Source organism: Neolamprologus multifasciatus, chromosome 7, assembly GCF_963576455.1.
Source record: "Neolamprologus multifasciatus chromosome 7, fNeoMul1.2, whole genome shotgun sequence".
In the NCBI taxonomy this organism is placed as follows: Eukaryota; Metazoa; Chordata; class Actinopteri; order Cichliformes; family Cichlidae; genus Neolamprologus; species Neolamprologus multifasciatus.
In genome coordinates this window covers 47852705-47868902 of record NC_140445.1, presented here as the reverse complement: position 1 = coordinate 47868902, position 16198 = coordinate 47852705, and the positions used below count along the sequence as shown (strand labels likewise).

The window sequence follows — 16198 nt, the reverse complement described above, 5'->3', positions numbered from 1 at the left end:
TTAGTTCACACTTCTGTATGTTCTCAGTACAACTACAATGAAAGATGTCTAAGAACTCTGTTTAAATTCAGCTGCCTGAACTGCAATAGTACATTTCGCCATGGTAGCTGGCCACATGAGCCCTAAAGGGGCACTTAATAGTTTTCCCACAGCTTATGATGGTTCTCTGTCTTGATCCAAGACAGAGAACAAGGAAGATACAGATTTCTTCTGTTGTGGAAGCATGCAGTACTTTAAGAAGATTGAAATGGTTAAACTAGAAATGTACCAGCCTGCTCTAAGGTTGATACATTTACCAATAAAATTTATACATTTTAAACTTTATTTACCAACATATTTCATTGGCAAATTAAGCGTGCCACACCTTCACTAAGTTCTTATTTATAAATAACTGTGATTTTATGATCCCCTTTAAAAATGCACTCATAAAGTAATATGTGTGTTTATGTAATATATGATACATCTAGTTCTTTCATGCATAATAGTCACTACAGAGGGCAGCTATTGAAAAACGGTTCTCTTGTATTTGCATGTGTTTTGTTGTTATAGTTGCATATCAGCTAACACAGTGTTGCGTGTGCATCTTCCATACACTGCTTCCTATTGGTCAGTCATGGAAAGTGCAGTTTATTTCACTCAAACCAAGATGGTGGCAGGAAGTCAGAAATGCTGAACATCTATGGAGTCTTGTAAATTGTAAATTATTTTATAGGATTTTCTTGCAGGTAGAAAAAATACGCTAGCATAAAGTAAAATCTGAGGATTCATATTATTGTAAAAATGACAAAATATTTATTTTGTGTTGGGTGAAATTTGCAATTAATCACATGTCCACTAAATTAATGGCTATAATTTAACTGAAATTCATATCATTACCGTAACCTTGTTGTTCTTGATAAACTTGATCTTCAGGACTTCTTTTTTTAATGTAAAACAAATTGATATTTGTTAATATTTTTTTTGAAAGCAAAACAAATTTTTTGCAGATTATCTTCGTGAGTTACTGTCTTAATATTTTGTATAGTTGAAGTTCAGAAATAAAGGAATAGGAATAAGATAGGAAAGCCTACAGGATACTGGAGGATATACCATCTGAGTCAATTGAGGATTCCAGGCTGATGAATGACTGCTAGAAAAACAAAAAGAAAGGATTATTCATGATTATTCAGTGATAGCAGCAGTGATTGTGGAGTAGCTGTGGGTGGAGAGGTGGACGGTAATGCTGAGGAAGAGGAGGATGTACCACAAGGCAAGAAAGAAACATTTGTACACCCAAAAACAATATATTAGTTTATTTCTATTTTTTCTTTTGTTTAATTCTGTTTAGTTTTTTTAGTTTTGTTATTTATTTATTTATTTATGTTAAGTAATTATTAAATTGGTTCAAAAGTCAGCTGAGTGGACATGTTTATAATACCATGGAAAATGGGCTTATAAACAAACCACTACAGAGCTGTGTGATATTTGAACAAAGAGTTGCACTTGTTGAGATGGAATTATTTGAAGTGCCTCAATTCTATGCTTTATATTAACTAAAATGCCATATAACCATATAGTGCAATGTGCCCTCTAATGTTTCATGTGTCTGAGCGAACACACAAACTCCCTGAGCAGTCCCTTGGACCACTGTGAGCAACAGCAGACATGTGCACTGTGGTCACTCGAATCCATCCAAGTTACATGGTTTATTAAAATAATCAAATTACAGCATTTACATTTATGCTAGACTACTTTTAGTTAACTGTTTTATACCACTTACAATGAACATTTAAAAAAATCTTGACCTCAAATCATGACCTGTGTAGTAAAAATAACTGGAACTCCAATTTTGAAAACACAACTTTCTTTCTTTTTCTTTTTTTTTTTTATAAAGCTTGACTTGTATTATGAGTCTGTGGTCTTGGAGAGAGTCCTGTAACTCTCTGTCTGCAAAATACAGTATATAATGACCAATGTTGGGCAATTAATTATATTACTTCTTCAAAAAAGGAACTGTTATGCAAACAACAAAGTTTTTTGCAGCTGTTTACCTAAAAATGCAGCCAATGCATTTTTAAATAAACATTTCAAAATATTTACAGAACAATCAGGTGTTCTGCATAAAATCTGATGCCACACAAATTATTTGTGCCACTCCAAAAAATAATTTCTGTCCACTATGAGATAAAGGAGAACAACAGCCTGATACCTGCAGGCCTGACAACAGGAGATGTATCACTCCTGTAACACCTGTAACATTCAGCAGTCGCCTCATTTTTCTGACACACACAACAAAACTATTGACTACACTACACACTAACTACACAAGATTTGCACTAAACGTCACAAATCTCTCACATCTCAAAACACCGCCGTCACTCCTAAAACTTCCCCCCTTCCTAAACAACTAAATGCCACGTTGCCATATCATTTTTTGATTGGTTGACATGGTACATTTTTTGACCAGTAGAAAAGGGTAGGTTGTTTTTGGTTTTGGTTTTGCTCAGGCGGAGAGTGCTTTCGAGCGTTTTCCTTATAAAACGCAGTTTTTACCATTTTTTCCGCAGTAAATATAAAGAACAATAGTATTCAGGAAGAAAACCAAACATTGCATATATTTTTATCATAACTCTGGTTTTATGTGGCCTATCAACACAATTTAAAAATTGGTATAAAGTCCACACTTTTTCTCGTCAATTGTTCCGTCTGTCCTGCTCACATCTCCAATGGTTATACACGTTTTCATTAATTTGGCTTCACTCCACATCAGCCACGCCGCTTTGCTAGCTAAAACACTGGTGTCGGCACATAAGGACGCTGTTATATATGTTAATGTATCACATATATGTGTAAAAAGAAAATGTACAAGCTGTGATAACTGTTTCTGATAGAATGAAGAGTAGACTGATATATTAAATATTCCTTTATTGGGTGAGAAAATCAGACCATGTCATAACTGCTTTAAGTCATACAGAATAGATATCAGAGCCTTAAACAGGCTGACTTCTGCTAAATGGGTAAAACTGGGCAGTAAGTATCCAAACACATAACATCCTTATAGAATATGATGTAACACTATAGATCAACTTACCTCAGAATATATAAAGCATATAAACAATTACAGCAATATGATGCAACAAACACAGCAGTGCTACTAATCCAAAATACTCACAGCTTCATAGAACTGAAACAAACATTTATTTTTAGGTCCATTCTGCTGCTGATACATACTTTAGATTTCTGAATATTAAACTTGTTGCTGCCTTTCATAGTGTGTAACTTGAAGGCCCTGAGTACTTTCTCCCACACTGCAAACACTGGAATGATAAAATTATTTGAACATTACCTAATAAGACTGATTCAGGACAGACAATTAGTTATGTTAAACTTTCCTAGCAGTCCTTCACAAACAGGGAACAGTCTGTCTATTCTCTCCATCTGTCAGCTGCTGCTGGCTCTTCCTCCTCCTCTTCCTCACACACTGCTGAGTTTGCCCTGTTGGATCATCAGGGGTGCAAAGCCTCACAGATGATGTGCAGCAGTGGGTCCCTCAGTCTGTCCTCATTCTGGACACTTGCAGTTGTCACACATGGAAATCATGTGATAAGCTGCAGGATTCAAACACAAGTGTAACTTATAAATACATGTTCATACTTTTATTCCACAATCAGAGAGAAAGAAACAGAGAGAGAGAGAGTGCAGGACAGACAGACAGGTGACAGTCTCAGGTGTATACATTGCTACAAAACAGCACAAGAGAAGGGGGATTTAGTGTTTGTGTTATTACGAGTGCTAAACAAGAAGAGTTCCCAGATGGTACAGTGGACACATGTGTGACTCCTGTGATGTCTTGATAAATCGAGCAGATATTTGAAGTTTACATTAGTTACATTAGTTTACATAGCACCATTCTCACATGAAAATATCTTAAAAGTTTATTTTGTGACCCAGAAAGAGTAATATTTCAAACTCCGCCACTCTGTGTTACTCCGCCACTGCCTCGTTTGAGTTTTGGACAAATGGATTCTGGGATATTGCATTTCGTCATTTTGAGCTGATTGTAGGGATGGGCGATATAAAGGATATACGATAGAAACGATATAAATTTCGATATTACGTATCGGTATCGGTCCGATACTGACCTAAATTACTGGATCGGATATCCGTGAGAAATAAAAAATGTAATCCGATCCATTAAATATCAAAAAAGCACCTCACAAAACTTGTGACACGGCGTAACTCGGCTCATAACCGTAGCACGTTGGAGCAGTATGCGTCACGTGATAGAGCGGCTGTGTGTATTTGTAGCCTCGCTACCAAACCGGCATTTCATCTCCGAGGAAGTGATCCCAGAGAGAAGTAAAGCAAGAGTGTAAGTTCATCTCTGAATGTTTGTAAAGCATTCCCGCGTTAAGCTTAACAACCGATATATAGAGCAACTGCCTCTTCTCTCTCTCTCTCTCCCTCCGTCTCCTGCTGCTACTTCAATCGTGAAACTGCTTAATGATCAGCTGATCGGCTTTTCTGTCGCGAGTCCGTCTCTCTTGTTTGTTTTTGGCCCACTTTGCACCAGAAAGAGGAAACCAGCGGCTGAACAACAGCAGCACTATTAAGCTTGATAATCTGTTGTTAGAATTTATTTAATATTACTTTGTACACCAGGATCTTTTTCTACGTAGCTGACGGCTGTAACTGTGCAGGGCGGATCTAGCAAAGTTTAGCCAGGGGGGCCGATAGGGCATGAACAGGGAAAAGGGGGGAACAAAGACATACTTTTCTGTCTTATTCTCATTTAAAATGTCTAGCTTTTAATTATTTAATAATTATCTGAATCTTACACCCAAATTTTTAATCTGATGTAAAATGTATAGAAGTCCATTACTGTATATAGTAACTGTTAAGTCTAATATACCCTAGTAAGCTGTAGTACTTTTTCCTTTGGGAAGGTACCATCTGTGCAGTCTGCAATTCTGTTGAAGAAAGATGTTGAATCTATTTAATTATTCTTAAAATATAATTTACTTCTGTGCATTTTTTTTCCACACTGCATCAAATTAAAGTTGATTACATCGATTAAGCATCATGAGGAAGAGGGTGGAGGGTGGTTCCCTATTTTCTTTTGCTGGGAGTTTGCAACTCTATTAGTTAGGTTGCTTAATATTTCTGCTAAGTGCTCTTTAAAATACCAGAATAGGGAGGATGGAGTAGGTTTAAATTTATTAGATTGATCAGTTTTGCTGAACTATGAAATATTTTGGGTGCAGTGTGTTTTTGTTTTTTTTGTTTTTTTTTTATATACAGGTATAACAGAATAGCTTTAGTGTTGTTGTTTATTTAAACTTGAGTATGAACTTATACAAAATGCAGCAAGATATTAAAAAAAACAGTTTTATTGATTAATAAACACTGTATCGGATTCATATCGGTATCGGCAGATATCCAAATTTATGATATCGGTATCGGTATCGGACATAAAAAAGTGGTATCGTGCCATCTCTAGTAATAATATTCAACACTGCTATCAATACATTTTTCAAAAAATTCTTCTCTGTGCAAAATACACTCTGCCATGACACCAGTCAGTCAGAAGTGCCAGCTTGATGCCAGATCGGGGCCAGGCCTGTTTTCTATGAGCCTGGGCCACATAAACCAAACATCAATCGAGCCAGATGTGGCATGCCATCACATAGACAGTGCCATCTATGCCAGGCCTGGCCAATATCTGGATGACATATGTCTTATCATGCCAGAAATCAGCCAGCAGTGCCGGCTTGATACCAGATCAGGGCCAGGCCTGCTTGCTATGTGGGATTATGCTAGCAGTGTCTAAGCGAACCTTAAGCAAACAGTATTATTAAACCTCTTCATGACTGAGCCAAGCGTCCTCTTTTCTGGAAATCAAAATATGGTCACTCTACTATAATTAGAGTCAAACTTATGGCAAAGGTGTCATGATGGGCTGTGCGGTGGGCAGGCAGGGAAGGTGGACCCAAGAACAGGACTCAAACAGGGAGATTAAACTGAAAGCGCAGCTTTATTGCTGGAAGAAATTTCTCAAAATAAAACTCAGAAAAAAAACTGAACAAAAACTCTGAACAGAGGAGCTGGAACACTAAAACACTAGAACATGACAAACACACAGCATGTACAGGGTACGACGCAACAGAGAGCAAAAGAAAACACAATTCATAATTCTGTGTTTAACTCTTACAACATTTAACACTATTTTTCTTGCCCAAAAGTAGGATGACAGGTTGGCAACACAGTTCTTGTCTTCTCAGACTCAGACATGAATTAAAAAGTCAATGGTGGATCATGTCTACACAGGAAAACTAGAATAGACTGAATAGACATTTTCACTACTCAGATCTCTCTGCTAACATATTTATCAGACATATACCTAATCCTTACTAGCAGATAGGGATAAGCTGTGTTTTATCACTCTGACCATTTTCAACACATTTTTAAAACATAAGATTGATTTTCAAGTCTTTTTTTTCCCTCAGCTGTGATGGCAAGAGGCAGTCAGGGGGACTTCAGTCTCTCTTTGCTCCACATTACACAACAGTCCATATAAAGGTTGCACTCTTCAGTGTTTTTATGATCTTAAAGAGGAGATCACAATATTCCTGCTCAACAGCAGGCAAAAAAACCCCAAAAAACAAATACAGCTCCACAGTCAAGTCTACTTTCTGGGCGATATATTCAAACATTTGAAAAAAGAGTGTTTGTGGTTAACGAGATGGACTTGCACAGCCAATGAAGGTGAGGGAGAAAAAGTTCACAACTGATATGATTCATTGTTATGGATGTTTTGCACTGTGTTTTTGTCTGCCACACCAGAGGGTGGCATAGTTTGTGTCCTGTGTTGTTGATGTTATGTGAGTTCTAGGTGGAGGCTGACCATTGGTGGAGGACTGGGAGAGGCCGTCTATAAATGAGGATCCTTCTGAACTGGCACGCCCCCCGCCTACTTCCTGTTCCCAACGAACTGTGCATGTGACTGCGTATGAATCTGTGTTCTGGAATGAGAAGCTTTTGCTGTGTTGTAAATAGTTTTGTTGTAAATAGTTGTTAAATAGTTGTAAATACTTTTACTCGGTAGCTGTAGGGGGGAGAAGCCATTTCCTTTTGGAACCTTTTCTCCTGTTTTTGGTTAGGAAGGCAGGTAAGAGACCTGTATTTTCTTTCGGGGGTTTTCCGTGTAGGTAAGCCAGTTGCATTTCATATCTAGAGAATTTTGTTTGTTGCTTTGGCCACGCTCACCCTGATGCCCGTTACCTTTTGGGACTTAATAAACTGACTGGATGTTGTAAATCTGTGGCAGTTTTTGGTTTGTCTTCCTTGAGAGCAGGGAGTGTGGGGACAGTTTCCTTTTTTTTTTTTTTTTTTTTTAGATTTTCCTTGTGTTGCACACCAGTTTCCCCTGGGCTGGGGAGTAACACAATCTACTAGAACTTGCTGTCATGCAGTCATCTGTAGCCACAGCACAGGAGCTGCAAAGTTTATCAAACTTTTTATCAAACCCTTATCAAAGTTGCAGTCATGCTCATTGTGTTTGGATCAACATACAGATGTGATTCAGGCTTTTCACACATGAACTCAATAAAAAAAATCAGCTCCCATTCAATGCACAGAACAACAAAATGGATAAATCACTTTTCCGACTAATGTAAACAGGGTAACTGTTGCCTAAATATTAACATTACTGGATGTGTATCAGGCCATGCCTGACTTACAGTTAACATTATGTTCCATCATGGTATAATGCAATGAGTTTCTGCAGTGATGGCTTTGATATGATTGAATCATTAATGTTGTGCACATTCAGATGTCAGATATGGGCAAAATGTTTTTGTTTTTAATTTGATTTTTTTTTAACTATTATTGCTACTTCGGATTCTGTTTAGTTACAACTCATTTGTTATTTTTATGCACTTACTCTTGTGCATGCTTTCAGATGTGATCAACTTTAAAAGTGAAGCAATGAATAAATATGACTTTTTTCATTAGTTCCTTTATATGGGTTTGAAGTTTATAATTGTTGCTTACAGGCTGCTTCAAATGTCTGGCCCAGGGACATTTCTAGGTTTGAAAATCTGATCCAACTAAATGTATAACTTCTGTAGTATTTTCTGGAGCTTGTGAAATTAGTATTTTAAATTAGGCTATCTTATACCCATAGTCAAGGTAGATGAATTATGTTAAACAGCTGTAGAACATAAATGTATTCCTTAGTCTAGGATGTGTGCAAAATATGTAACTTAGTTTCCTTATATTTTGAGGTTAAAGAATATGACCCCCTTTGCAGTATATTCTTATAGTATGATTAGACCAAATGTCTCAGTATATTTTGTTAGTAGGATAGACAAAAGTTCAAGTACATCTCTGGGGATTAAAAGAATGTGACCATCCTTTGGGTTCTGTTAGACAGGTGGGCGCCACCATTTATCTGCTGTGAATGTTTTACACTGTTTTCTTGTCATGTCAGACTGCTTAAATCATTCTCTGAGAATGTTGTGTGCAAAAGACCTTGTGCCGATAATAGCAAAAACAGACCACATTCTGTGCCCCCACCCTTGTAGGAGGTAGAAAGACAGGGAGCCCGAGGTCATAACTTAGGCACCACAACAGATAAGAGAGTGTGAATGTTTAGGTTTACGACCAGGTGGGGGCCAGTAGAAAAGTATAAGAAGCTGTGTAATACATCGCCATTTTGAGACTTGCTGTGACCCTCTCTGCATCTCTCCCCATCATGATGGTTGTTATGCTCAGTGTGTGAAAATTGTATGGAAATAAAGGATTGTTGATTGAGCATTTATACACCGAGTAAGTGTCCTTCCTTCAGCCCAAAGATTCAAAGAACTGGGTGAATTCAACAACTTGGTGCCGGTGACCCGGATCTTTTGGTGTGCTGAGGAGGGGCAGATTTGGCCTTTGGTGAGATCGTGCGACAAAGCGAACGGAGAGCCGGCTCAAACATCAAAAAGGTAAGCACAGCCTGTTGTATTATGAATACCAAATGTGCATATTGGGCTTTCCAAATTAATCTGTTCGCTGGGTTACACGTATTTTCACATTAAATTGTCGGTGTCTGGTTTTCGGCGCAAGATACTAACAGCATAAGTTGAGGCTGAATTCAAGTGTTAGAGGAACTTTCTAGCAAGATACTAATTATATTCTACGTTGAGACTAGAATTCCAGAGTGTTATAGGGATTTTCTAGCAAGATACTAATAATATTCTACGTTGAGACTAGAAATCAAGTGTGTTATAGGAACTGGCTCTAGCAAGATACTAATCATATTCTACGTTGAGACTAGAGTGCAGCCCACTTTTACCCTACATAATTAATTTTGTCTATGACTGGCTTCTGTTGCAAGAAATGTGGAAAAACTTTCAAAAAGCGGCCAAAGTGTAGTATCTGAAATAGAGGTGAAATAGAATCTGGCTTGTGGTGCGCTTGCATTTTCAAAGGTGAGCTCAGAGGTTTCTGTGTGTGTTTCTGTTGGTGAGACGCGCTTGCTGTGTTTCTGTGTATTACTGCTGATGAGACGCGCTTGCTGTGTTTCTGTGTGAAATATAAACACAGTAACAGTGACGGTTAATGTGTGAATGGGAGGACATTAGAGCAAAGACACATTTTAGGATCAAAGGTTGATGCCTAGTGGACCTGTGGAAATTGGTTTTGTTCATGGTGTTGGCAGCCCCCCTGACCTGTGGACGCGCAGTCAGGTCCAGCGGCGTCTGGTTTGCTGAGGTGGTGACTTGGGGACTGAGGACTCCCGCATAGCCACAGAATAATATTGAAAACGGTTGTGTAATCACGGGTTTACGTTTTATTCTGGATGAGAACATAGAACAAGACACATTTTGCGAACAAAGGTTGAGTTCTAAGAATAGTCAGAGAAATAAGGTTATATAAGGTTAAATAAGGTTAAAAGGTTGAAAAAGGTTGTATTCCTCGTTTCAGTGGTTGAAATTGTTGTTTGCCTGTCCCCTGACGAGTGTTAAATTAAATAAAGAGGGTATTTGGAGCCACATAGAGATAGACGGGCTGAATTGGGTGTATTACTCTGTGGTGTAAAAAAAAAAAAAAAAAAAAAAAAAAAGGAGAGAGAGAGAAAGAGAGGCGCCAGAGAAAAAATTAGAGGTTGCAGCTGTGGCGAAGGAGAGTAAGGAGTTGTGTGATAAAGAAGGAGTGATTGTTAATATAAGACGTCTTTGTAAATATAATAGGGAGTTGAGTGTGAAACGAGGCTGTGTGTGACGACAGCGCGCTGCGAGCTAGTTTAGACGGTGTGTGAACATGCAAATGAGGTGGCTGCTGTGAAGCCCACAGAGGACTTCCTGTTTAGCGTGTTATTGAGTTTTATAACTATGATTTGCAAACAATGATACATGCCTGTAATTAAAACGCTGATTTTGTTGATTATAATATTATAAATACAGTTTTTGAATGACTGCGGTGAATGTTGGATGTTTGGCTGGGTTTTGATATAGGAGGGATGGCTTGGCGGCTGCTGGGGGTGAGTGTCGGTGACCGGAAATCTGCATGCCCATAAAAGGCAACTGCCTGACTGTGTGAACGATGCACCGAGAGAGAGAGAGAGTAAAATCTAGGCAAGTGAACCAAATGGATGTTTTAAGAAAAATAGTAAATGAATGTTTTAGTCTCTTAATACAGGTGGATTTCTCTCAACCTGGAAACCTGAGTACAGCGGCAAAAGGATAGATTAACAGAATTGGGACGACAGACAGGCCAAGCTCTGGCTCAAAATTTTACAGCTTGACCTCTCACGTTGTCCTCACCCTGAAAAGAGGCTTAAAGGACATCTTCTCCTCCAGTTATCGGTTACCATCACTGGAAATTTTCAGGCAAGTTTTTCACTGAATTGTTTTTGGCACCATGTGTCCCTGAATCTCACAAGCAAGCTCTAATTCCTGGCTGAAGACATGGAATGCTGTTATTTAAGGTGGGAAATCAAAATTTGGGAAACAAAATTAAAAACACACACAATTAGGGAAATGCCTTGTTGGAGAAAAAGTTAAAATAACCCACCCACAAACGCACATACATGCAATGAAGAAACAGCTTACATTCATGAACACGTGAAGATTTTCCAGCAAGGTTAAAGCAGCAAAACTTAACATACACATGTTGTTAAATGATAAAGTTTATCCACTACTAACAAATAAACTCTCTGGGTTGCAGGACAACAACTTGACTTCAAAAAGACAGACACTGGTACGATAAACCAGTGATGAAATAATAAATTTAGTGGTTAAAAGAGTCAAATTGTGACATGTTTTCTTCTGATTGATTAATACAAGTGATTATTGAATTAAATAAAATTCCTTTTTTGAGTTATTAAACATGATCTTAAGAATTTTAACGTGTACCTGTGTTGTCCTGTCAACTTGGTGGGTTATGACTTGATTATATTGTGAGAAAAAACAAAAAAAAGGGGGGGAGAAGGCTGACACAGGGCCTGGCCCCTCTCTGAATAACACAGCCAAAACAACATCATTTTCCTGTTCGTCTATTTTTGTTTTGTTTTTGTTTTTTCTCTTTATGCTTAATTACAGGCTGCTTTGTCGGCCCGGAAAGCCGAGGCTGACCTGGACTCCTGCTCTCCCCTCTACTACCTTTGCTCTCCCTTCTACCATCTTTGATGTGACCCTGACTAAATGCTACAGCAGCTGGACCCACAACAACAGCCTGAGAATGTCAACAGTGCTGCAGGAAAGAGATCTCATGCAGCGGAGACGGAGAACGTTAAATCTAAGGCCCGTTTCACTACACGGGGGAGATTTTCAGACGGCTTCAGCTGACAGAGCTGTGACGAGACGCCTATTAAGCCCGGATGAAAAGTGAGGCCGAGCAAAAGAATGCTGACCTTAACAACTCTGCATTAAAACTGTGCAGGACAGTGACGGACCAACACGGATAATCAGGCAGTAAAAAGGGCGTGCCAGAGACACGAGGAGTAACTGAGGTCAGGAGGCACCTCAGATTGGACAAAAGCAGCAGAAGAACATAAGCTGAAGGCACTGGTGTTGGGGCTCAGCCAGGAGCTGACCTCTGAGAAAAGCCGCACAGCAGAGCTACAGAAGCAAAAAGGGTCAAGTTAAGGAGGAGCTGGACAAGGAGAAGATGCAGGACACTGGAGAAAAGGACTGCCTCAATTGGGGCCAGAACCAGTATGGACAGAACTTTGGGCAGCAGCACCAAGGGATGCAAACGGACTGGAAAGGGGGAGGCAGGACCCCAGAGCACGCTTCAGGCCCTGGTTTACCCAGAACACCAGAACAGGAAAGTGATGAACACAAACACACACACAAACACACACATCTACATACACTGACTCAGAATTAAGAGAAACACACATACGAACACATATGCACTCATTGATTGACTGAGAAATGATACACACACACGCACACAAATCGAAATGCTGATTCAATTCACTGAGAAGTGATCCACACACACACACTCACATACACATGTTTGTGCAATGAAGAGTGATACACAACTAACAAATGCTATGCTGATACGCAAAATGCTGCACACAAACGTCCAAATACAGAATTTGTTACAACAACAAGAAGCCATTGATTGTTAATTGGTTAAATGCATTTCATGTCACCCAGAGGGCATTTGTGTAGATTTAGGGGACAGGGTCTAAAGCAGTTTGGTTATGAAAACAATGTCTGTGAGTGATGTCTGTTTATGGCTCAAGGCCTAGACTGAGTGGTGTTTACTGTGCTTCGCACAGCCGGATAAGGAGCAGTGGTACAGAGTGAAAATGATGAATTAACGGTGTGAGCCTTATTTCGGGGCACCACATTTTTGTGATTGAGATTTAATTGAAGGAGGAACACACTGAAAAAATAAATTAAAAAAAGAGAAAAGGGGGCCAGCCCTTGGATTTACGTAAGTATCCCAGGTGTATTTAACATAATTGCCTGAGGCTTTAAAGATCTGTACAAAATTCAACAGGAAATTATAGCTTCCCTGTATTTCCTACATTGTTGGCATGCTGGTGAGTGCTGTTGCTCCACAGTAAGAAGGTCCTGGGTGCAAGTCCACAGTCTGGCTAGTTTGCAGTGGTTTCTCTCTGGGTATTCTGGTTTCCTGCCACAGTGAAAAGTCATGCAGCTGTTAGAGCTAGGGTAATTGATGATTCTAAATTATCTGTGAATGTAAGTGTAAATGATTGTTTGTTTCTAGGTGATAGACTGGTGACCTGTTCGGGGTGCACCCTGCCTCGTAACCTATCACTTTCTGGTGAAGTTTTGGTTGATTTTGGGTTTTGCTTAACACTAGGTTGATTTTATCAGTGAGGTTTGGATTGTTTTCTTTCTATAAGAGAGAGAAAGATGGTTTTATGCTTGGACATGTTTCTAACGGGCCCCAGTATTTGTTATTATGAGTATTTTATTGGTTACGTTTGTTTTTGCTTTTGTTACAGTGCACTGAAATAAGAACATCTGAGAGGAGTGATCCACCGGTGGTGATATTTTGGTATTTTGTGAGTTCCTGATTTAACAAATCAGCTCTTTAATCCAGGCCTGAGAGATTGAACTTTAAAGCGCTATAAAACATTCTTACTGAAAACAGTCGCAAAGTATTTTTCTCCACATTAAAATGGGCTCAGGAGAAAGCCACTTATTTGGGACAATTAGAAAATGAGAGTCCCTGCCTAAAAAGGATTCAGCGAGGTAATCCGACCTAAAGTTCTTCTTTTTCTTTTTGAAATGACGTCATTTTGCTGAGGGTGGAAATCAAATGCGGCGATGGTTTCCACTATCAGCAAAGAAAGAAGGAAAGAATGGATGAATGAAAGAAAGAATGAATGAATGGAAATAAAAACAAACTGACTGACTGGTAAAAGCTGACAAGACTTGACTACGACTCAAAGTTAACCTCCACCTAGACAGGACAAAAGGGTGGATGAATTTATCTGTGCACAGACAAACATGAATTGGGTTGATGCTCTCCCTATAGCACTCATGAGTGTGAGGTGCTCAGTTAATCAGAGCACCGGGGTTTACCCCATGTGAACTGCTGACAGGGAGACAATTTCCAGGCCCTGCAGCAGGTGTAAGAGAGTTAAGAGAGGAAACAAATGGGTCTGAACATGTGAAACAGTTTAAAGCATTAAAGGCTCTTGTCTCTAGTTTCACTACGCAGGTGGGAGATCCGACCGGAAAGGAGGTGACCACGCCAGAGGCGAAGTGGGTGTGGCTGAAGGTGCATAAGCGGAAGTGGGATGAGCCGAGGTGGACGGGACCATTCGAGGTGACCACTCGAACCTCTCACGCGGTCCAGCTGAGGGGCAAAGGCGACACTTGGTATCACTGGAGCCGGTGTGCGGTGGCGGAAGAGCCTAGGAGGTCGGAGAGGCTCTTAGGGGAAAAAGGGGGACACGGCCGTGACCCTAAAAAACACAGGTTTGAGCGAAAAAGGGGCAGAATAATCCCCTGACCTGTGCAACGACCGAAGGGTAGTCTAACTCTGGAGGTTGAAGAAAGGAGAATCGACAACAGGAGGACATCGGTGGCTGCAGCAATAAAATAAAAATTAAAAATTCTTTAGACAGAGGTTTGATTCTGAATAACATTGAAAAACCATAAGGTAACATTAAAATGGCTGTGAGAAACTACCATGTGAAAATAAAGCTTTGGGAAAACGGGAGAGTGATGGGGATGTTAACTGTGCTCACTGTGATCCTGGTAACGATTATTTTCTTATTGTGTGAATTGCCCAGTTTCAGAACTCATTCAACTTCTCTTCCTTCAGCGGACCGTGAGGTGACCCAAGGTAAGCCTGTCACCCCCAACAAAAACGTCGATAGAATTAATTATGTGCATTATCACGTTCTCCGGCTGGCCGATTTGACGCGTGATGCAGTTGAAGGGTTAGCAGAGCAATTAGGTCCCACCTATCTGATGGCAGTACAAAACAGGATGGCGCTTGACATGGTCCTGGCGGGAAAGGGGGACATGTGTGCTGTGTTCGGACAAATGTGTTGCACCTTAATTCCTAATAATACTGTTCCAGACGGCTCGATAACAAACTCTGGAGGGGCTGCGAACTCTGGCACATCGTATGCATGAACACTCAGGTATTGAAAACCCGTTGGAGGAGTGGATGACTTCTGTTTTTGGGCAATGGAAAAGTTTTGTCATGTCAATTATGGTTTCACTGTCTGTTTTTACTGCAGTCCTTACAACATGTGGATGTTGTTTCATACCTTGTCTCAGGGCGCTGGTAGTTCGTCTTATGGACAAGGCCATAGCCTCGGGACCGGAGGGCCCCGGGGTCATGATGCCTCTGTTGAAGGAGGACCATAAGAACCAGGTCGATGTGGATATTGCAACCTTAGAATGCTTGTTGTAAGTGATCTCTCCAAAAAAGGAGAGATCAAAGGGGGATTGTGAAATTAGTATTTTAAATTAGGCTATCTTATACCCATAGTCAAGGTAGATGAATTATGTTAACAGCTGTAGAACATAAATGTATTCCTTAGTCTAGGATGTGTGCAAAATATGTAACTTAGTTTCCTTATATTTTGAGGTTAAAGAATATGACCCTCTTTGCAGTATATTCTTATAGTATGATTAGACCAAATGTCTCAGTATATTTTGTTAGTAGGATAGACAAAAGTTCAAGTACATCTCTGGGGATTAAAAGAATGTGACCATCCTTTGGGTTCTGTTAGACAGGTGGGCGCCACCATTTATCTGCTGTGAATGTTTTACACTGTTTTCTTGTCATGTCAGACTGCTTAAATCATTCTCTGAGAATGTTGTGTGCAAAAGACCTTGTGCCGATAATAGCAAAAACAGACCACATTCTGTGCCCCCACCCTTGTAGGAGGTAGAAAGACAGGAAGCCCGAGGTCATAACTTAGGCGCCACAACAGATAAGAGAGTGTGAATGTTTAGGTTTACGACCAGGTGGGGGCCAGTAGAAAAGTATAAGAAGCTGTGTAATACATTGCCATTTTGAGACTTGCTGTGACCCTCTCTGCATCTCTCCCCATCATGATGGTTGTTATGCTCAGTGTGTGAAAATTGTATGGAAATAAAGGATTGTTGATTGAGCATTTATACACCGAGTAAGTGTCCTTCCTTCAGCCCAAAGATTCAAAGAACTGGGTGAATTCAACAAGCTGCACACAACTGAAACATTGTCAGTTTATACATTTTCA

The 16198-nt window shown here is 39.8% G+C and overlaps 1 long non-coding RNA gene across 1 annotated transcript; it reads left to right on the top strand.

The window, feature by feature from the left end:
* Window positions 1-1005: 1005 nt before the first annotated feature.
* Window positions 1006-14521, top strand: LOC146515162 (uncharacterized). Its single transcript, XR_014874968.1, has 2 exons — window positions 1006-8969; window positions 14163-14521. It is a non-coding gene; the product is annotated as an uncharacterized LOC146515162 (long non-coding RNA).
* The last annotated feature ends 1677 nt before the right edge of the window (window positions 14522-16198 follow it).